Source organism: Propithecus coquereli, unplaced genomic scaffold, assembly GCF_000956105.1.
Source record: "Propithecus coquereli isolate 6110/MARCELLA unplaced genomic scaffold, Pcoq_1.0 Scaffold67, whole genome shotgun sequence".
Classification (NCBI taxonomy): domain Eukaryota; kingdom Metazoa; phylum Chordata; class Mammalia; order Primates; family Indriidae; genus Propithecus; species Propithecus coquereli.
In genome coordinates, this window is record NW_012152729.1 from 6,836,357 (window position 1) to 6,860,323 (window position 23,967).

Below are 23,967 nucleotides of genomic sequence, written 5' to 3' on the forward strand. Positions count from 1 at the left end.
CTTTGCTTCAAGACTCCTGAGTTTGTTTCATCTGACATTTAGTTTTTCCCAAGGATCTCGAGGCATCGCTCCCTGTCATAGTCTATTACACAACTAGCTTTTGAGAGATGAAAGCTGCTGTTAATGCACCTGACGCCCTCCCTCTCCAAGAGCTGCATTGATTTTAGGTCCTTCATTGCAATGCCTTTGTCAGATATTCCATGGGAACAGGGATCACTCATTCATTTATAACAGGTGCCATTTCTAGAGTGTTTGAATTTTACCCTGTGTTCCTCTGAGACCCATATAGGCTAGTGCCATACACATTAAAGATGTATGATAAATATCAAATATTTATGGAATGAGTATAAAGATCTATGTGCATTTATATGATTATTTAGAAAGGGAACAATTGGCCATCCCTCTTCAGGTTTTGCAAATTCACCCACCTCTGTGTTCCTTGCATTTATTTCTCTGTCTACATGGATGGGCTTTCTTCCTTTTCTTTTTTTTTTTTTTTTGAGTTATCTTGGCCCTACCTAAAATTTGGGATTCAGCTCATTTGATCATTTGAGATTCCCTGTTCTATGGAATCAGACGAAGTCCACGTCTCTCTCTGTTACAATTCTGTTCTCACTAGGCTATAATTGCTCATTTATTCCTATGTGTGTGGTATCTCCAATTAGTCTATTTGCTTTTCAAAGGCAGGGGCTATCTGGCCCATCTCTAGTATCTTGTGTTGTAGTTGAAACCAAGATTTGGCTCAATATTTTTTTTGTTGAGTGAATACATAAATATTCTAAAGATTTCACTAAGTTCAAGGTAAGCATATCAATTCAATCACCTGGAGTCCAATAGTTCGAACAAGACAAAGATTCAGGACATCTAGCTGTATGCCATCCACTTGGGCTCTAAGTTATGCTGAAGGACCAAAGTCTGCTCATTTTTTAAAGTCTTGCACATTCATTGGTGTTTGTTCTAACACTGCTGATTTGATTCAGTTAGAATAAAAGAAAGTCAAGAATTGTTTCTTTCCTCTTTGTATTTTCCTTCTCCTCCTCCTCCCTCTTTTCTTCTTCTTCTTCTCTGGCTTTGTCATCATCTTCATCTCCCTGTTCTTCTGAAGAGGCACCATGAAGGGGTGGATTGTGCAGGGATATGACATTTAAAGTTCTGAGGGTCATTCTGAGTTTTGCTATTTCTTAGGGACTGTCGTTTAAACTCTGACACCCTTGATTTTCTCATCCCTAAAATGGAAATAACAATCACTTCTTTTTATAACTTAAAGGATAGTTCTAAAGATCAAAACATATTAGTTATTTTTAATATTTGTGCTCCCTGGGAGATACTCAAAGAAATATAACCTCTGCTACTACTATGTAGAAGGTCTTTAATCTAGCTCTATTTGCCTGTCTATCTTACAATTTCTAAACAACTTCAATTTATTTCCAGTAATCAGGGACCAAAACACAGGCCACTGTATTTTTATTTATAATTTCCCCTGGGTGCATGTTTTTATTTCGTCAAATGGGCCACTCGGGTGAAATACAAGAATGACTTCAACTTGAAGTACACTTAATTGAGTTACTCATCTAAATACAACAGAGGGCATTTTAATAGCACTGGGTTACAGTGTTGTAAAATCATGATTTTCAAATAGAGCTGTTTCTCCAAATTATCAGTGGAGCTTAAAAGAAAAAAAAAAAAAGAAACCAAAACAGATTTATTGGCCTTACCATATGCCCACTGGGAATCTATGTGAAATATCTCCCCTGCTGATTCCGATGATTGGTGTTCATTTTTCTTAGCAAACCTTGTGACCTAGAAACTATATTTTATTCCAGGGTTCTTCATCTTGGCTACAGCTGATTGGACCCAGGAAGTCCCCTCGCTCAATGGAGTCAACTTATAGGCTTACCAGTGATTTTTCTCTTGAATAAATGGACTAGTCCTGTTTGCTAATAGCAGGAATCTGGTCAGAAACATCCCAGTTCTATCACTTATTAGATGTATTTAACTTAGCCAACTCATGTAATCACTTTGAACCTTAGTTTAGGAACAGATAGAACAGATAGAATTCAAAATGTGCTGTTTGTCCTTGTGTGAAATAAAGATAACAATAGGACTGAACTTACAGGCTTCTAAACACAGGATCCTATGACAAGTGAGGTAGTGTTCAAATTTAGCCCTGGTTATTGGGCAATGCCCCTTGGCTCCACACTGGATCTAATTAATTCATTAAGAAGGCACATGCTTTGCAGTTTATCTGCCTGGAGAAGTTGTATTTTATAATTAATTAGAACCAAGAGGGACCCCTTTTTCTAACTGGTACAATTGGTCATGGTGACCCTAATCATGTCCTCATTAGCATGTAAATTCCTTGAAATCTGGAATCACATTCATCTTAAAATTCATTCACTTAACCATCCATTCATTCAGTCTTTAAACACATATTTATTGAGAAATTACTTTGTGCCACTCATCCTGGATGCTGGTTCCCTGTCCTTTGTCCCTCACATGGTGGGCAACATGAATGTGCTGCAGGTTTTGCATATAGCTGGTTGTCATCTTATCTTCACAAATAATTGTCTATATGAATGTGAGTACCTAGCCTGCTAGACAAAGATAGCTTCTTCCCTTCATCTTTGTTTTCCTACCACTGACTAAAACATTGATTTCTTCATCCCTTACAGATGCTGTGAAATAATAAAAGTAGAAGCTACTTCACAGAAGCTACAGGTACCAACAAATATGTTTATAATGTAGGTTCATCCATCCAGTCATAATCAATATTTATGTGAAGCTACAACACGTCTGGTTTGAGGGTAGGCCTTAGTGATACACAGATGAATACTTCAGGGTCCCAGCTCTGTAAAGTTTGAAATTTAAAGTAAATAAACAATGCAGTTCTTTAAGAAATGGGCTTAAACACATAAGCAATGATAACAGAAAATTAAATAAGAGGTAACAATTTAAACTACTTTAAGTTGTATCATCTCTGAGCTGAGTTTTAAAGGAAAGACAAACTTTCCCTAAGATTATGGAGGTTGGATACTCACTGCAAAATCTGTAGGAAAGCACAGAATTAAAAATTAAATATTCCAGGTGCCCATCAATACCTGAGTGGATTAATAAAGTGTGGTGTATACACACACACACACACACACACACACACACACACACCATGGAGTACTACTCAGCCATAAAAAACAATGGTGAACTAGCACCTCTTGTATTATCCTGGATGGAGCTAGAGCCTATTCTTTGAAATGAAGTATCACAAGAACAGAAAAACAAGTACCACATGTACTCACCATCAATTTGGTACTACCTGAGCAACACTTAGGTGCATACATGCAAGTAATATTCATCGGGTGCCAGGCAGGTGGGAGGGGGGTGAAGTGGATGGGTATACTCACACCTAATGGGTGCGGAGCACACTGTCTGGGGGATGGGCATGCCTGTAGCTCTGGCTTGGGTGGTGCAAAGGCAATGTATGCAATGAAAATATTTGTAGCCCCATAATGTTCTGAAATTTTAAAAAAATGAACAACAACAACAAATGTGTTTGGAGAAAAACTCAGTTTTGGCTAGAGCCCCAATTTTTATGCTGGCATTAAAGGGAGTGTCTTGCATGACGCGGAGAAGATTTCGTAGGTCTAAAAAACATCTCAAATACCTAAGTTTTCCCGTCAAGTGAAACCTAGAGGCAGATTGGCATCATTAAAGGGAAGTGATGGAAACTGGTGATTCAGATAGGATATGCTCCATTTGAACAGAACAGTCTTTAACCTGGGTAAGTCATGTTTGGAATAATATTTTAAGAGCAGCTTTAAGTCTCTTGTTTTCAGTGAAAACTCTCATTTTTAAATGTTGATGGCATATTCAATATGTTTTTTTTTTAATGTGTAGGCCAAACTAAGCATGTCTTGATACACAGTCCTCCAATTTATAACTTTTAAGATAAAGCTTTTACCAATTTCTATCCTAAAAGGTGTTTTGGAGGAAGGGGTTGGATGGAGTGGTTGGGGAAATGTAGATCCACTTTGCATTTTAAGGATAATTCCTACCCGGCTAGAAATATTGCTCATAATATGGGTCCTTGGAAACTTGTATCCTAATCCTCTGAAAGTCTTGTTAAAATGCTTGTTCCACCCCAGATTTGTGGAATCAAAGTAGCTTGAGAATGTCCTGGAAAAACTGAGCACTCTCATGTAAGGCGAAAGCCCAAAGGACAAAGACCACGTAGTATGTTATCACCTCATCAGAAGAAAAGATGATTTTGTGCTGCATTATTCAACATTACGAAACAATTTTTCCTTTGTATCTGCCGTATAAAGGGAGGTATGCCTCTCCTCATGAGGATAATAACAGTCTTTGAGATCTTAGAGATCATGAGAGTGACTTGCTACTTAGTGGTAATACCACTGATTTGTAAATTAGGGATTTATTTATTGACTTAATGACTCCTTAGTAATCATTGTCCATGGCATCTCGGTACACAGAGACCTCCCGATTAGTGCATTATTGACCTGAGAGACGGTGCTTTTATCATTCAATTCAGGCCAATGCCATGTTTCAAGGTGTTCACTCCAACAATCTCCACATTAAAAAAAAAAATTACTCTCATTAAAATCAATGGCTATTATGCTTACCCACAAGAAGAAGAATCCATCACTCACTCTGAGGCAGCAAGGAGTATCATAAGATGATTTTGATTGGCCATAGTAAGACATAAGCACTTACTTTTCCATTTACAGAATTACTAAAATTATCAATTCCTCATTTAAAATATTTTTACAGTCATTTTTTGGAGCTTTCCTTTTTTGGACCTATTTCACCCTTTCATTCTAAATAGAACTCCTACATCATGATTAACTCCAAGGTATGTGAAATATTTTCACAGAATCCTAGAGCCCCAGAATCTTCATATTAGACCACCATAGTCTGAAGATTCCATTTTAATCAGGTGAAATATTAGGAAGTTTATCCTAATTGTTGAATCTAAACTGGGCTCAGTGAATGAGAGGCTGAGAGAGATTAAGAATCTTATTCAACAATACACATTCTGGGAAGTCAGATACTGGGAAAACAGAAGTGCGTACATGTCCAAATCCTATACTTTTCATGTAAACTGAAATACGGGTAGACTGAACTTTACAAAAATTATCAAGTACCACAAAAGGCCTTTTCAAAATCGAAAGTGTTATATAATAACATACAGAATGGCATAAATGAGTTCTCTTGTATCAAAGCAACATTTTGACACCAATGGTTCCAATTTAAAGAAAAATGCCTAAATTTCCCTTAAAATGAGAGATCATTAAGATTGAACTTGTGGATAATGCCAGTTTACAGGTCATTTCTTATTAACAAAAATCATATGAAAATGCTCTCCAGGCTGAAAATATGAAAGGGGCAGAGAGTAGAAAGAGCACAAGGTTAGGAGAGCTTGAGGCTGTTGTTACATTTTAACCATCATGATCACGTATTTCTTTCCATGTGGTGAGCTCATTCCTAATCCCAAGAACCGATCTCATGAATGCTATAGATTCCATTCCAGGAATGATAATATAAAGGATAACACTGAAAAAGGCAAAGCCAACTGCATTCGTTTACCCAATATTAATTGATGTCTTTGCAACAATCATTAATGCTCTTAAAGAAGAAAAATGCAGACAACATTAAGGCTATTTTCCCTTGTCATGGGGCTTAACTATTTGCCAACAATTTAAATAAAATTGTGGACAGAAGCCTTTTGATGCAGGGATTTTTGAAACTGCATTAAAGAATTAAAAGTGTGCATAATGGTCAAAGCATTTTAATAAATTTTATCTAGATATATATAAAACATTTTATGTTTGTTTCAGATGTATAGTTCAGGCTTAATGCATTTTGATAATGTAATTCAATAACTAGATGAACAAAATCAAAACAAAACCTGGATTGTTCATTCATTCAGTATTTATGGATGGCCACCTTTGATATCTAAGGCTTGTGTTAAAAACTGGGATTATAGATGTGAGGAAACATGGTTCAGATCTTTACAGAGACTATAGCCTGGTAAAAATGCTGGCCAGGCCAGCCACAATCCCTGAGCCTTAGGTGACCTCTACTTACTTTAACAGTCCTGGATAAAATTTTCTTCTGTTGTCTTTTCAAACAGAAACTTCAATGAATATTCAGCTGCATAGAAATATCAGCTTACAAACTAAATATGTAAATGTTCTAGGAGTATGTTGGGCAAGGCTGTTGTGCAGATTCATTTTATATTCCTGTTACCAATAAGCGAATCTTGCCTTTTCAGTCCTCATCAGTGTAGAGTTATAACTTGTGTTTAATTTTTTTGATATTCATTACCATTTTTACTCCTGTTTGGTACATAGTGCTATCTATGTACCCACTAGTCAATATACTAGGAGGTTTAACTACATTATCTTGAATGTGACCCTTAACACAATCCTAACACTACCATTTTCCATACATCACAAATGAAGAAAATGGGCCTTAGGACTTGTCCAAGTCCATGCATAGGTCAAGCGACCCAGTCATGATTCAAACTCAGAGGGCAGATCAACCCCTAAAGCAGATTCTCTTAACCTCCTCCTTATCCTTGTGTTGGGTCCTTGTTGAAAACAAACAAACAAACAAACAAAGCTGCTCTATTCTTTTGGCTATAAACCCAGAAATTGGACTACTGGATTATATAGTAGTTCTATTTTTAATTTTTTGAGGAACCTTAGTACTGTCTTCCATAGTGGCTACACTGCAGTGTCATTCACAGTAGCCCAGATACAGAAACAACCTGAATGCCTATAGATGATGAATGAACAAAGAAAATGTGACATATATGTACAATGGAATATTAACATGCCCTTAAAAAGAAGGAAATCCTACCATTTGTGACAACAGGAATGAACTTGAAAGACATCATGCTAAGTGAGTTAAGCTAATCATAGAAGGAAAAATATTGCATAATTCCACTTATATGAGATATCTAAAATAGTCAAACTCATAGAAGCAGAGAATAGAATGGTGCTTGCCAGGGGCTTGGGGGAGGGAGAAAAAGGAATGGTTTTTCAATGGATATATAAGTTTCTGTTATTCAAGATAAGTAAGTTCTAGAGATTTTCTATATAGCATAGTACCTATATTCAACAAAATATTGTGTACTTTAAGATACTGTATGTTAGAATAGATTTTCAGTGTTCTTATTTAAAAAACACAAAATAATGCGAGGGAATTTTGGAGGTATGAATATGTTCAGTACTTTGGTTATGGTGATGGTATCACGGATAGGTGCATATGTCCAAACTCATCAAGATGCATATATTAAATGTGTGTAATTTTTTGTATGTTGGTTACGTCTAAATAAAGGTAAAGGAAACTGCTCCACGTCTAGCCATAGCACCATCCTAGGCGTTAAGTACTGGCCCCATTAGACGCATGAGCTCCTCCAAGGTGGCACAGGCGTCAGAAACTCCGGAAGTATTTCTTGGCATCCCTCCCCAACCTGGTGATAGCGGAGTTCCTTCTTCGTGCTTGCTGCTATCATTGTACCATTATAACTAGTAGACTCAATAGATTCAGTAGACTTCGATCCCCCAAAAGTATTCATACCATTTTCATCTTTATATCTCCACTGCAAAGCACAAGATCTGACTACAACAAATATGTGTTGAATCAACAAATAAATGGCCACGTGAGCAAACGAATGCAATACCACTCATTCTGCCTTGCTAATTATAATTAAACCATGTAATTTTACTGGATTTAGAGAAGTTAGGTCTAGGAATGGGTGAGCTAACTAGGAAAATGTTTCACTAGTGTTTTATTGTCATTCGAGGAGTTCCAATTAATTAAGAAGAAGAAAAATACCAAAAAGGGAACTCTAGGACCAAGGTAACATTTGTTGTTACTGTTCATATGTTGTAGAAAGTGTTTTGTGGGAAATGATATAGACCAGTATTTCTCAAACTGGTGTCCTGAACTGGCAGCTTCTGCATCACTGAAAATTATTATTAGATTCAGAAATATTGGGTTTGGAGTTTGGCAACCTAAAGTGTGAAAACCATTGGTATAATCATTCATAGCTCCTAAGTACTAGTTAAGGACACAGAAGTGAAACTAACTACAGCAATCTTGAATTGGCTTTTTTGTCACTTATTTTATTTTAGACTGTGGGTGGGAGGTGGTGGGAAGGAGGAGGTTGCTGGTTCTAGTCAGGCCCCTTTGAAGCACAATCTGAGAGAATCTCTTGGGCTCATGTTTGTGGAATGTACAATGGCACTCAGTGGCCATGTTAACAGAATACTGATGAACACCCCCACCCGTGTACACAGCAGGCACTCAAGAAACATAGCTGACTGATTTAACAGATGACCTGGCTTGAGAATACAGATCATACCAAGGAGTTTATTTTCTGCTAATGGCTTAAAATAATACCCTGTCAGATAGGACATGCAACATTTGAGCCCTCAGATTCTAATAATGGACTCTGTAAGACTGTGCTTTCTTTTTCCTCATGCAACTGTATAATCTTCTCTCTCCAGTTGCTTTCAGGGAAATTCATTTACAATTATTTATTGGTTATATTGGGTGAGCAAAACCCATGTACTTCTTGTTTTTCTTTATTATTGTGTCATTTCCTCAAATAAACAAACAAGAAAACAACCCAAAAGCACAGAAGGCAGCATCTGGAAGATGTTCTTTGTAGACGGATGGCATTGCTCTTGTGTTTGCAGCCAGCTCTATTGTGCATTGCTGGAATGACTTCAGGGAGAACATGCTCTTTATCTACAAAGGTGAGAGCTTTTATTTTCCTGTCTTCCTCAAGGAAAAGATGGTGCAATCGTAATTCAGCAAAGTGAAGCCAGGAGGGAGACAATAGTGTGAACAAAACTTCTATTTGACCAAGGCTCTCTTTTCCTTTGCCTCTTTGTTGGCCGTAATAAAACTAACATACCTGCCCGGTGATGGAAACCACCCCAGCTGCTATGTAGATCACCCAGTTCAGAGAAGAAGGAGAGTTTGTTCGTGGAAGAGCTGCCACTGGGATGAAGCCAATGTTCAGGAAATGCTCAACTTCAGCAGAGTGTCTGATAGAAGCACGAACTTATTGGTGTTAAGACATTGTGGTGTTCAGTAACAGTTTTATTTTGGAGCATCAATATAGTAAATTCTTACTCTAGGTGTGACACTGGTTCATGTGTGTTTAACTTACTGGAAAGACACTGAAGACTATTGATATTTTTTCTCCTTTAAGAAAATGAAAGAAGCATACCAGTGCGTCCTTGGACAATTGATGTGACTTACATGTGCCTCTCTTCCCTCATTAGTATCAGGTACAGAACTAAAAGCTCATGGACTGTTTCATTTATTTTGTATTTATGGATGGGGTGTATAGTATATATCAAATCACAGGCGAAAAATGATGGTGGGGAGAGGCAATACGGGAACAGAAAGACAAGAGGCAAGAAAAGAGGCAAAGGTGCGCAAAGTGAGCACATACTTAAAATAAAAAGTCTGTAAATGTTACAAGAAACGTATGGACCAGGTAGTGGGCCAGCACAGAGAAAGTAATAAATAACGCAACATAAGTGTCTCAGAGAAGGAGTCACAGAGGGGACGACGACTGAGTTAGTGACTAGGAGAGAACAGAAAAATGTTCTGCAAGTGCTTTGTAAGAAGATGAATATTTTCGGAAAGATAGAAGCAAAAAACAAAAACAAACAAACAAACAAACAAAAAAAACAAAGAAGGCTGTTGCTGGACCCTATACCCCATGAGGGAGAGTAATGAAAAATACACATGGAAAGGGTTTTAAGTCCTAACTCCAATTTTCTTTTAATGCAAACAAGGTGGTTAGAAAGAAATGCACCAAAATGTTCATAGTGATTATCTCTGCATGGTTCAAGTATAAGCTGATTTTATTTTATACTTCATACTATTTGTTATTTTTTAAATTTTCCATAGCGAACAAGTATTATTAAAACATCAGAACACAATGCTGTAATTTGTTGCATCTGTCGCACAGAGTCATGGCACTGATTAAATGGGACTATAGATTCATTTAGCGTAATCAATATTTGCATGCCTACTATGTGCCATACACTCTGTTAATTTCAAGGCCTAAGGAGATAGATGGCTTGGTGTCTGGTTTCTTGAAGCCCACTGTTGTTACAAGGGAGACAGAAACACAATTAGACTAAAGAGGGGAGTCAGGTGACACGGAAGCACTAAATGTCAGCAATTCATCTACAAAATGGGACGATAGTATCTTAAAGTATTTTTGTGAGAACTCACTAAGATAAAGGTGGAGAAAGCACTTAAAACAGAGGTTGGCACCTACTAAACCCTTAACAAAAATTAGCTTTTGTTGCTGTTAACCCAAATCCATATGGTATAACAATAAGGGGGAAACTCAGGTGTTGAAGCCAATTCCCTCTGACTGTGCTCTTTCTATTACACGCATCTCTAATAAACCTTAGAGGTAGTTTAGCCCATCTCTAATTTAGAACTGAACAAAGGAGGGAGCACAGAATTAAAGTGGCATTTATGATGACGATAGCACAGCGCAAGAACTGAAATCAGTTTCCCTGAATGAAGGGCAGTGTCCTCACACTTGAGTGTTCATCATTCACCAGGAGGACCTGTTAAACTACAGATTGCTGAATGCCACTCCCAAAGTTTCTGACTCAGTAGGTTTGGGATGGGACCTGAGAATTTGCATTTCTAACAAGTTCCCATGTGACATGGGAAGTTGCTGGCCCAGGTGTAACACTATGAGAACCTCTAATCTAGAGCATTCAAGCCATAGCATTATGCTCCACCTTGTGTGCAAATGTGCAATGTCTTCCTTTGTATGTGTTCTACTAAAACTTCGAGCAGACGTGGCTTGTGGTCGAATTGCACATGACAGTCTCATATTTAGGCTGCAATGCAGAGTTGTTTTTGTTCATAAGTACGAATCTTCCAGGCTAGAGTGTCAAATCACCTTACTTATACTGCGGCTGGTGGATCTTGCTTTTGCATACAGATGTGCAAACTCAGTAAATTCTTATTAGAGATGTGCTGTGCTGTTTCTGTATTTCTCCTAAACAAGCAACTGCCCAATAAAAATCATGTGAGTGAAAGCTACCGATGATCAATTCTAACTTGCTTATATAGAAGGATTCAATAGAAATTGGGTCTAGTTGGCAGAAAAATTAATTTCTTAGATCTCTCTAGAAAGCAAGCCAGATGTACTTTGTTATGTTTGGCTTTTATTCAACATGCTGCTGGGAGAATTCCAAGTTTTTCCTCTGACACCCAGCTATCGCTGTAGACAGTCCTCTGTGATATACTAACACGTCAGGTACGTACATACACTGAATATCCAAATGCCTCATTTTTCAATAGCACATGTTTATTTCCCTTATACTAAAACTGCTGTCTAGCAATGGTTTCCAAAGGTTCTGATCCCCTGAAGGAGGAAATCCTTACTTTACATTAAAAACAATCACTTAAAATACATCTTTCCTATTCTACAAAAGAAGTTTTTGTTTTGGTTTATTTTGATTTTTGATACTGCATGTAGAAGTCATGTGTCCTGATGATCAGTTATAAAGCCAAAAGCTCCTTCCAAAGAAAATTGTTTCTGGATTTTTGATCCATTATAAAACATCCCTTTCTATGGATGAATTTCCTGGACTCTTGGAACAAACATAAAGCTTGCCACCAAATATTGATATATACATATAGGGTTAGGATCACTACCATTCTATTTTAATATATATAAAATATATATTTTATAAAAATATATTCTTATTTCTCTCAGAGAGATAACGATAGAAAGAGGTTAAAAATGAAGATTATTTGTATAAAAATATATTTATGTTGGTTTTATTTACCATTATAGACACAGGTCCCAGCAAATGCCTAGAAAATAATAGAAGATTAAGAAATATATGTTGGAAAAAATGAGGGAATAAATGAATGATTTTAGGATTTGAGGTGGAAAATTCTCTTCATACATTTTGATAAAGAGAGTATGTATCTTTTCTAGTTTTTTTTCAGTATTTTTCTTATTATACTTTTTCTTATAATATCTATTATTTTTCTACTATATGATGGAAACTGCGGTAGGCATCGGGGATATTGCCATGAACAAAGAGAGACCGATATACATTCAGGAGTCACCAAATATATTGACTACACTGGAATGAGCATTCGTATGGGGTGGGGAGAGGTATGGAGATTTGGTCAGCCAGGTCTGAGAAAGTGTCCCTGAGAAAGTGCCCCTGCACAGTCATCTGAAGGAAGAGTAAGAGTCAACCAGGCAATGAAGACAGGAAGAGCAATCACAGCAGATGGAATGGGACCTGCAAAGTTATAGTGACTGAGTAAGCATGATCCTTTAAGGACCAGTACAGCTAGTCTTGCCAATGTGATATAAAGTCAACTATATTATGATATCCGCTATAAACATAAAATGCAGCTTGAGCATCTTATGCCAATTAATTTCATAAATCACATAACCTGATGTTTTCTTTTTTATTCCATTGTAGAATAGGGCACCGTCATCCTTGCAAAGCTAGATGTATTACCTTGAGTTTCATGGGAAGGTGACTCATGACTGCATTGGTTTAGCTCTTTCACGGTCCATCGTTGCTGCCTAAGCTAGTGGAGTATATAAATGTAGAGGTATTTGGGTGTTATACCCTTAATCTTACACTTCTACATAGGAAACACTCACATGCAATCTTGTGCAAAACTTCCTTCTTAGGCAGCCTGATTCATCTTCTCAGCTAAGGAACTAGTGTGGAAGCAATCGCTAATGATGGCACATTGGCTAGAGCCCACATGGTGCTTATAATGGTCAGCACACAGACCTTAGAACACTGTTATTGACCTGATCAAAGCCATGGGTACCACTAGGAGGCTGTGCTTGCACTTCTACTCCATAAATTTAGCAGACCAGGAAGTTTATTACTACCCTGAGACAAGCTGATGATGGAATGGCTAGTTGAGTTAGTGCCTCAGCCTTTTCGATCTATTTCCAATCACTGTTGGAGGAATCAAGGCTGTGTAATGTGTCCATTTTTATTCAGTTCATGTTACTAAGACCATATAATAATGCTCCTGGAAGACAGTGTGTTGGGCTTTTAACAAAATCTCAAAGGGCTAGTGAGATTGGTCTGGGCAGCAGGGGATGGGGCATAAGCATTAACTCAGGATTCTTTCAGAGAAAGTAAACTAATCAAGAGGCTTGGAGAACTTGAGGGCTGGTTAGATTATGGCTGAATTTTAGGTCCTATTTTTGCAGGCATTTTTAAGTGGAATTTCAGTATAAGCACATAGTTGTCAAAGATCTAGTAATAGCCAATTTTCTTAGTCTGTTTTCTGCTACTATAAAAAAATATCTGAGACTGGATAATTTGTAATGAACAGAATTTTTTTAGCTCACAGTCCTGGTAATGACCACTTAAGTCATCCCTGAGAAGATTTAGGCTCTCCCTACAGCTCTTGTCTTCCTATCAGCCCTCACCAAGATTGCCTTTAACATTTCATTCATAGCAATCTATGCCTTTTCTAGCTGGCTATTCCAAACTCTTCCAGCCAACCCATTATCTAGTTCTAAAGCTTCTTGCATTTTTTCAGGTATTTGTTACAGCAACAACCCCACTTCTCAGTATCAACTTCCTGTATTAATCCATCTGTGTTGCTATAACAGAGTACCACAGACTGGATAATTTAGCATAAACAGAAATTAATTTGGCTTAAAGTTTTAGAGACTGAGAAGTTCAAGATCAAGGAGTAGTAACTTGCTGTGTCATAACATGGAAGAAGACATTAATGGCAAAAGAGTGCTCCAGAGAGAGTGAGAAAGGGGGTTTAATTCCACCCATTTATCAGAAACACACTGCAACAATAACTAATTCACTTCCACAACAATGACATTATCCTTTTATGAAGTGAGAGCCCTCACGACCTGGTCACCTCTTAAGGGTCCCACTTCTCAACACGGTTACTTTGGGTACTAAGTTTCAAACCTATTAACTTTGGGAATACACACAAACCATAGCACCAACTTATTTCAAGCCAAATGTTATTGCAATCAGAAAAACTGGGGATAGTTTCTGTGAATTAGTGTAATCACATCTGATTATACAGTTTATAACCTCCAGTTTGATTTTAGTGCATTAACCTTTCTTTACAAGGAAAAAAAAAGAAAATGATTAGGACATGGAAGTATAGAACAGTGGTTCAGAGTGTATTTTCTGAAGACAGCCTGTCCGTATTTAAGACTGTGTCTCTTACTAACTCTGTGACCTTGGGAAGTTTAATAATACTTTGAATCTCAGTTTCCGTATCTATAAAGTAAGGATAATAATACCACATACCTAAAAGCATGGTCATGAGAACGGAATAAAATATTGCACATAAAGTGCTTCACACAGTTCCAGTGTCAATCACCCTCATTAAGATGAAATATGACTTGTTCAGTTGATCCCATGAGCTCCACCACAATGCCACAGTCCACTGCTGTTTGGCCATACGTAGGTAGAAAGGTCAGAGTCACCAGTGCAATGGGGATACCTGGCTCATTCACATCACATGGTGTAATCCATCCGACCATCCCATTGTACAGATCTACCAGCATAAGACCATGTACTGAGAGGGGGTGGGACAAAATGGCTGCATAGAAACCTCCAGTGATAGTCCCTCTGCAAGAACACCAAATTCAACAACTATCCATGCAAGCAAGAACCTTCAGAAGAACCAACAATCAGGTGTATAATGTCAAGGAAAGAAGAACAGAAGAGGGCACAGAAGATAATCTTGCATTGCCTATGCCACCCTTCCACCATTCCTTGCATGTCAAGTACAAAGACAATCTGTGTGCCCTGGGGAGTGAAGTGATTGGGGGACCTTGCTGTGATACTCAGGGCCACCTTGGCACAGAAGAACACAGCACAGGGCAGAATTCTGCCAGTGACCATGGAAAGAGCATTTAGACCAGCCTGCCTTGAGAGAAATCCTCTGCCCCAAACACACTCAGTAAAGTCACAGGATACAAAATCAATATACAAAAAGACAGGCAATAACAAACTATGGTGAGGATACGGAAAAAAGAGAATCCTTGTACACTGTTGGTGGAAATATAAATTAGTGCAATCCCTATGGAGAACAGTATGGACGTTTCTCAAAAAACTAAAAACAGGGCCAAGCACGGTGGCTTATGCCTGTAATCCTAGCACTCTGAGAGGCCAAGGTGGGAGGATCACTTGAGCTCAGGAATTTGAGACCAGCCTGAGCAAGAGTGAGACTTCCTTGCTACTAAAAATAACAATAAAAAAAAATAGGCCAGGCACGGTGGTTCATGTCAAAGTCTCACCTACTCAGAAAGCTGAGGCAGAAGGATTGCTTGAGCCCAGGAGTTCGAGGTTGCTGTGAGCTAGGCTGATACCACAGCACTTTAGCCCAGACAACAGAGCAAGACTCTGTCTCAAACAAAACCAAACCAAACAAAACTAAAATAGAACTACCATATGACCCAGCAATCCCACTGCTGGGTATATATCCAAAAGAAGGAAATTCAGTATATTGAAAAGATATCTGCACTGCCATATTTATTGCAGGACTAATCACAGTAGACAAGAGTTGGAATCAACCTAAGTGTCCATCAATGGATGAATAAATAAAGAAATGGTACATATACACAATGGAATATTATATATCTACAAAAAAGAATGAGGTCCTGTTATTTGCAACAACATGGATGGAACTGGAGAACATTAAGTTAAGTGATATAAGGCAAGTACAGAAAGACAAATCTCACATGTTCTCACTGATATGTGAGAGCTAAATATTAAAAACAATTGGTCTCATGGAGACAGTAAAACAATGGTTACCAAAGGCTGGGAAGGGTGGCAAGGAGGAGGGGATTAAGTGGGAATGGTCAAGGGTACAAAAATATAGTGAGATAGTTAGATAGAATGAATGATATTTGATGGTACAACAAAATGACTATAATCAACAATAAATTAGGGTATACTCTAAAATAACTAACAGAGTGGAATTGGAATGTTCCTAACACAAAGAAATGATAAATGCCTGAGGCGATGGATACTTCAATTACCCTGATTTGATTAATTAGCATTGATTGTATACCTGTATCAAAACATCATATGTACCTTATAAAGATATAGAACTATCATGTATCCATGATCATTTTTTTTGAAAAGACCATATACTAAGTGCTACACTTTTTATAAGGAAGCTATTTTAGGATGTTAGTCAGGGGAGGGATAGGATCCAATTCTTCTGACTTTTAATTGTCATTCTCTCCTCCCTTCTTCCCTCTTTATGCTTTCATTCTTTCATGTATCCTACATGTCTAGTGTACCCATGGATCTTCTCTGCACACAATAGAGAAAGGCTAGAATAGATCTACTGTTGGTCTTTCAGTTTAATGTTGATGGGATTTGGAGAGAGAGAGACAAAGAGAGAGAACAGTAAGGAGTGAAAAGGGAGCAAATGGAAAAGCACCTGCACCCAGGAGGTCTGTATGACAGGATGATCCTTTTGTACTCCATTCCAACCAGACACATGACACCTGATAGAGGATGGTGGACGTGCCTTCCAACTTTGGGATTTTAAAAGACCTAGAGCACTCTACCTTGGGAAGTTGCACCAATAATTTCCTGAGACCAGTGCTGAGAAAGGAAGGGCTGGGCTATAGGTTATCTAGTTGGGCTGGACCAGTCACATTAAGTATGACTCAAGAAATACATCTCTGCTTCTATTTTAAATGGGAAGCATAATGCCAGTACATTTGAAAGGGAGTGAGCATTTGTTACATGGTCTTGATATCAAGAGTGAAATACTTAACATGGTCTACGGGTCCTACAAGGGCTGGCACCTGGCTAGTGACAGACCACTCTCCATTGCTACCTGACTGCCATATTGCCCATTTATTTTCTCAACTTCTACCACTGCTGTCACTCTGCAGCCTTCGTCCTTGCTGGTCTCTTTGACAAAGCACTTTCCCTAATCCTCTTTTATCTGGAAAGCTTCTGTTCATTTTGCACATCTCACCTTGGTTTAAGGTCAAGGGATCTGCTATGACATCTCATCCAGGTCGGCCTCCTTAAAAACTGTTCCATAAAATGTATGTCTTTTCTGGAGAAGACATCTTAGGTTGTTATATACAGTATTTGATTGACTTTAGTGTTTTCCAACTAGACCATAAACTATACAGGAATAGGTTCTGGGCTTGCTTTTGTTTGTCTCTACTTCTCCTTTGCCTCGCAAACGGCCTGGGATATTCTAAATATTCCAAAGGCATATTGGAATTTGATATTCTAAACGCCGAAACCACAGAAGGAAAGGATGCTAAATACATTGGCGTGGTAACATTTAATTTTCACATCATCTTCTCATAGCAAGTATTCCCTCCATTTTTATAGATGAAAAAGGGGGGCCCAGAGAGATTATGTCAACCTTGCTGAGTCACAGATGCTGGACTATTTATCTTTTACCCATGGCATTTTACACACCGGCCTCTTTTCTATGCCTCTGTTTTGCCTTCCTCTTAGATAAGGCAGACTCCACGTATGGTACCTACAGTATTCACATAGGCAGTCATCATCTTGGAGGATATTTCCACTCTCAAATCCTTGGCAATGTATTTATAAAAGCCACATGGCCCAGCAAATGCTGAAACACAGATTGAATGTCACAAGGAAGGAAACAAATAAAAAACTAAATTGTGAATCCCTGTATTTTCTTCTGGGTAATGTTCCCTGAGAAAAATAGACAGCCCAAAAGATCCCCCAACCCCCAGTACCCCCCCCCACCACATACATGCATAACTTTCATTTTTCAAACTCTTTTAGGTGGCTCCAAAGTGCTGGAGTCAGTGAGACCTACCAAATCCTCCACAAAGGAGCACTCCATAAGCTGATAACCAGAATCAGTAACTAATAGGAAGGACTAAAAAAGAAGATAAGGGTTTTGTATGGAAAAGTATAAGGCTGTAACATACGAAGAAAAACATGAATGGTGACTTCAGTTTCCTGTTTAATTCATTTGCCCATATTCTGAAAACTCACATTCTGTACAATATATTTATTCACTTCAAGCTTTTGAGTGCTTATCACTTAGCAACCTTCTGCTGGAACCCTGGGAAAACAAGAATGAATAAGGCAAGGTCTTTGGCCACAGGTTCTGCCTAAATTGATGGGAGGAGAGTCTCAACAAGAGATTTCTAATACAAGGTGATCGTGACCATGATACTGGTATATTTTCAAAATTCTAGAATTGCAGAGAAGGAAACAATGAGGTTCAGCACTTGTAATTTCTTTTAGTTTTTTTTTTGTTGTTGTTGTTGTTGTTGTTGTTCCTTTTCTCACAGAAAAAGTTAGTATCAAAGCCAAGGATATAACATTCCTTACATTGCTGTTTTCCAGTGAAATCAGATTCGGTTGGCATGGTTTGAAATGGGATGTGGTTGCGACCTGGGGTTAAGTTTGAGAGTAACACGTAAAAAGACAGTGCTCAGTTCCTTCCTTGGGTTGTCATATTTAGGACCTCAAAAGTGTCTGGGTAGGATATTTTGCACTTTTTGTGAGAGTGGCACACACTTTAGTCTATCATGCACATAAAGATAAAAACATAACAGAGACATGATTTTTGAGCAGACAGGGCTTCCAAGAGCGAACCAGCTGATGGACATTCTGCGGGTGAAAACTGCCTCGTAACATTAAGCGTTAAGCGTGGGGTTGCCAGCAATAGAGAAATGAAGATCTGTTTCCAAGGGCACTGCAGAGCCAGCCTGGTCATTCAGGGAATGAGAAAATGAAGGTTCCATTTAGTTGGTGCATCAGTCTTCAGGAGCATAGGTCAGTGGAGATGGAATAGAATAAAACGGGGCAGAGGCACCTGCGGATTTCTACGGCTATTTCACGAACGACCTCACTTGACTCCCCTCCCTGCTGCTGACATGTCCTTTCCTTTGAAATTACACGTAGTGCTAAACAAATGGGTCTCTTCGGAGTCACTAAGTAGAACTAATCAGCCCACCAGCCTGGCTTCAAAACGAAGGGTCCGTTCCACGGCAGAGGACAGCGATTACTTTTGTATCCTCTGTCTGAGTTGGGGTCACCTGCAACTCTGAAGGAATTGGTGCTCCCTTCCTTCATTCAAGGCAAGAAATTGTACCCCTGTCACACGGAAATCTCATTCTTCCACCTTAAAACTCATTTCCTTTTATAAAAGAGTGTTTTTCTTCCAGACTTTTCACATGCTGGCTAGAAATTGTGTTCAGCCCCCACACACATTAAAAGTTAACATCGCCTGTAATGTTGCCAGGGGCAGTGTTTCTCATGGAGGGAGAATTGCTGGGTAGTGAGAAGCTGGCTAGCGAGAAACACGCGCTTTAATAAACCTTCATTTGATAATTGAATCTCATTCTAATCAATGGCAGAATGGAGCCACTCTGCTCTCCACCCACGGTAATTAGGGCTCATAAGCTGGTGATGATGGTTCAGGCGTGGGATTGAAAAGGAAACAGTGTAGCAAACAGTTTTTACTTTGGTTTGCAAACATTGAATTTTGTCCTATTAAAAGTAGATCTCCAAATGAAATATTCTTTGTTTAATATTGGAGAGGCTCTCCAATATTTTTTGACATTTGTCTAACTCCCAGTAACTACAGAGAGCAGATAGGCCAATAGCAAACTTCATTAGATTTCCTCACAGTGATTTATTTACTGGGTCCCCATTCACACCATGGTTTTAAGCTGGGATCTCATTTTACATCCACAAACATCTTGAGTGCCTGGTGGTGTTATACCCCTTTTATAGATGATGAACGTGAGGCTTAGAAGTGTTAAGTGGTTTGTTGCCAAAAGTCAAAACATAGCCAAAACATGCCTCACAGGAATTGGAACCAGATTTTCTGCCTTCAGGTCCTTTGTACCAATCAGTAGTCATCTATGATTTTGAAGTCAATTCCCATGCCCGTATGTCTCTTAGAGATATTATATCTGCCTCAGTCATAGAGGTATTAGGAAACAAAGTCTCTGGAGGGGACTTGGATATGCATATGAGTAGCAGGAAGATTGTATATTAACAGCCTTAGGTCACATCCCCATGCCCTTGGAAAAAACCAGAAGGGCAGTGGTAATGGGACCTTCCTTTCTTACTGTTGTCCACCAATATTGTGGAAAATGTCTTTATTCATAAGATATCTTGACATCATATTTTCATACTCGTAACAAGTGCCTGAATACATTTTTTTCCAAGTGACTTACCATAGTGAAGTTTTCAACTGCGTTTTGGGCATGAATGCAGATTAATGTCTTAATACTGTTCATCTGTGAGAATCACATGGCAATCTCCGATTAGATTTTTATGAAGCAGTTTCCAAATCAGACCCTATCCATGCTCCTGACTGAGTACCAAGTTGTGCAAGAATAAGCATGATTTCCTACAAGCCTGGAGTGCTAGGCTAATTGCTCAGACTCCTTTAAATGGTGACAGAAGAAAAGTAAGTTTAGCCCTGCAAAGGACAGGACAACAGTTCGACCTTCAAAAGCAATAACTAATTAGAAAGGAGACATCATGAAAAAGGCAAGCTCAATATTTCTAGTGCAACATATACAGAGGACATGCCCATTAAAGATTATCTGTCTCTTTGCACTCATATTATCAAGCATTTGTAAATTTAATGAAAAAAGAAGTAAGCTCAGAATTATGTTGCTGAAATCTGGCAGCAAACATATGTCTACTGAAATTTTGTTCTTGTAGGGACTGTCATAGTTCTGGACAAGTGAGCAAGTTCTCTACAAATATTTGCCTACTTTTCCTGAAAGGCAAATTTAAAGAAATGAGGATTCTTGGCATAGAAGGGCCATGTAAACAAATCAATGAAGTCAAATCTATCCATTACCCAGAATGTTGTAGGCATCTGAGTCAAGCAACAGGGATGCTCTTATGTTCTGATTTCAAGTGATGCTTGGGCCCCATGAGAGTTTATTGGATAAACATATTTTTACAAATGTTGCTATACCTTGGGAATGAATAATGGAATTTGTAAGAATATGTTCAATAGAGTCTTATTTTTTTAATTCCTTAATATGATTGACAGTAATGAGCAGTTATTTATCTGCAGGTAAAAATAAAGATTAGTCAGTGCTAGACTCAAATTCTCTGAAGATTCTCTCAAGACACACCTTGCTAGAGAAAGGAGAAAAGCTCTCCATAATTTTTTTGTTTTATATCTTTTCATTTTTTAACATCTCCAGTGAAACTGTCAGAAAGGTTTTCAAAGATGAGAGATGAGTTTTACTGGCAAAAAACAACAGTGGAATTTTCACGCAGGAGTTTGTTTCATACTGTCTGTACGATAAACTATTTTATGACTATAAGTTGCTATTACTTAAGTGAAAGCAGAGAGAGTTTGGTTTCTATTTGTGTGCTTATAAAGTAAACTAAGTATAATTCATGGGAGAAGTTTGCCAAGTATAGAAAAGCAAAAAATTGAAAGAAATTACCAATAATTTTACAAATCCTTGAAAACCACTCAGACTATTTTGGCAATCATTGTTATGTATAAGCTTCACATATCTATGTTTATTACTAGGCATATTTATTTTTAAAATGTTTTTCTTTATGTCTTCCTTATAAATAAATACTATGGTTAATGAAATTATAATATTCCTAAATTATTATCATTGAATATTTCAAGTGATTTCCAGTGTTTTGTTAATATAATTATACCATAATGAATATTCTCTTATACAGATATTTTCCTGCATTTCTTTTGCATAAATTCCTAGACGAGAATTACTGAGCCAAATGATCTTTATTTTTAAAGCTCTAAATGCACATACCAAATAAATCTTTAAATTGAATATGACCTTATCACTGGTAGAATCCTTTCTTTTTTACTTTTTCTTTCCCCTTCCTCTCCCCTTCCTTCCTTTCCCCTCCCTCTCTCCCTCCCTCTCTCTCTTCCTTCCTTCCTTCCTTTTTTCTTTCCTTCCATCAGAATAAGCCAGTGTCACGGTTCCTTCATGAAATGAAATGCTACCCCTTTTGGGGAAGCGCATAACCATTCTGGAATATAATGCTATCACACTAACTGTTAAGTGTATAATTGAAACATTGACATGGTACCATGAAGCATATTTTTCAGACCGCTTCAACCTGGAATTGCCTTGAAATCCCATAGTGAGACTATTTCTGGTTTCAGCATCAATTTTATTTAAGAATTCTGCTGGTATTATGGTTCTATTTCTTCTCAGGACTCTTCAATTTTTCAGAGGCACAGCTCACAGAGATATAACAGTTAAATTTATTTCATGCTTTGTATTGAATATTATGTTTAGGACTTCACATGCATTATCTCATTTAATCTATACAACAGTGTTATGAGAAAGACACCAATATTTTGTTCTCATTTTACAGATGAGGAAGTAAAGAATAAGAAAGTTTAAATAATGCTCTGAGTCATGCAGTTAATAGGTAACTGTATGAGTCTGCTTGGGCTGTCACAATAAAATACCACAAGCTAGGTGGTAGCCTAGGTGCATAAAAACAGAATTTTATTGTCACAATTCTGGGAGTTGGAAGTCCTGGATAAAGGTCTGACAGAATCAATTTCTGATGAGGCCTCTCTTCCTGGCTTGCGGATGGCCACCTTCTTCCTCATGTGGTCGTTCTTTGATTCTCAGAGAGACAGAAAGAGGAGGTGCTTTGATATCTCTTCCTTATAAGGACAGTAATCCTGTTAGATCAGAGTCCCACCCTTATGAACTTACTTAACTTTAATTGCCACCAAGGACCCAATCTCCAAATACAGTCACATCATGGGTTAGGGGTTTAGTATACGAATGTTGGGGGTGCAAAATTCAGTCCTTGGCAGTAATGAAACAATGATTCAAACCCAGCTGTCTGGTCACCTATGTGACAAAATATCCCAAAAGTCAGTGGCTTATCCCTTTTCTACCATGACTGAGGCCTCAGGTGGGGTGGCTTGAAGAGTTGAAAAGCGTCTGGGACAGCTCCCCTGGGACTATATGTTTAGGGCCTTTGTTCTGGTTCTCAGCTGAGTTTTTCAATTCTTCCCCTCATCACATCTGCTAGGTCTCAAATGTCCAATATTGTGTCTTCACACGGCCTTTCCACACAGCATAGCAGCGCCAGAGTAGTCAGACTTCTTATATGGTGGCTGGCTTCTCCCAGAGTGAGAATTCCAGAAGACTCATGACATAGCCTCGGAGGTCATACAGCCTCAGTTCCCCATATTATGCTGATCAAAAGGAGTCATAGCTGTAGCCCAGGAAGAAGGTTAGGGATATAGACCTTACTTCTTAGTGGGAGACATCTCAAATAACTTGTGGACATTTTAATCCATTACACAGGATTTGATGAACTCAAGAACCCATACTTTTTGACACCATTCTTAGGTAAAGCCATTATTGACTATTTCTCAGCAGAGAGAATTTTCCAATATGGCCAACATTCCTTATATAGTCACCATGCACAACGTGGAGTTCTGTAGAAAAGTGGGGGATATTTGGATAGACCCTCTATTGCCCTAATTCCATTTTCCATATTACATTTTCCTAGAGAGAGAAATATTGAGCTCTCTGTACTTTCAGTATCTCTGCTGCCCGACTCCCTAACTGACTTTCTTTCTCTCTCTCCATCCCCCCCACTCACCCTCCTTCCCACCAGGTGAGGATATGGTGAGAAATTATTTGGTAAAAACTCATGAGTGATTTTGGTCTTTTGGCTCCCTGAGGACCTGCCTGCTTATAGGTCAAAGATCAAAACTCCCTCCTCTTCCATTCTGCCTGGCTATGAGGATGGTTACAACAGAGGATGGAAGCCAGATCGGTCCTGTTGCTTTGACTGTGATGGGAGAGGCAAGTTTAATTCAGGGAGAAACTCCCACATGTCCTTAGGTACAAGTCCATATGTACATACATACATA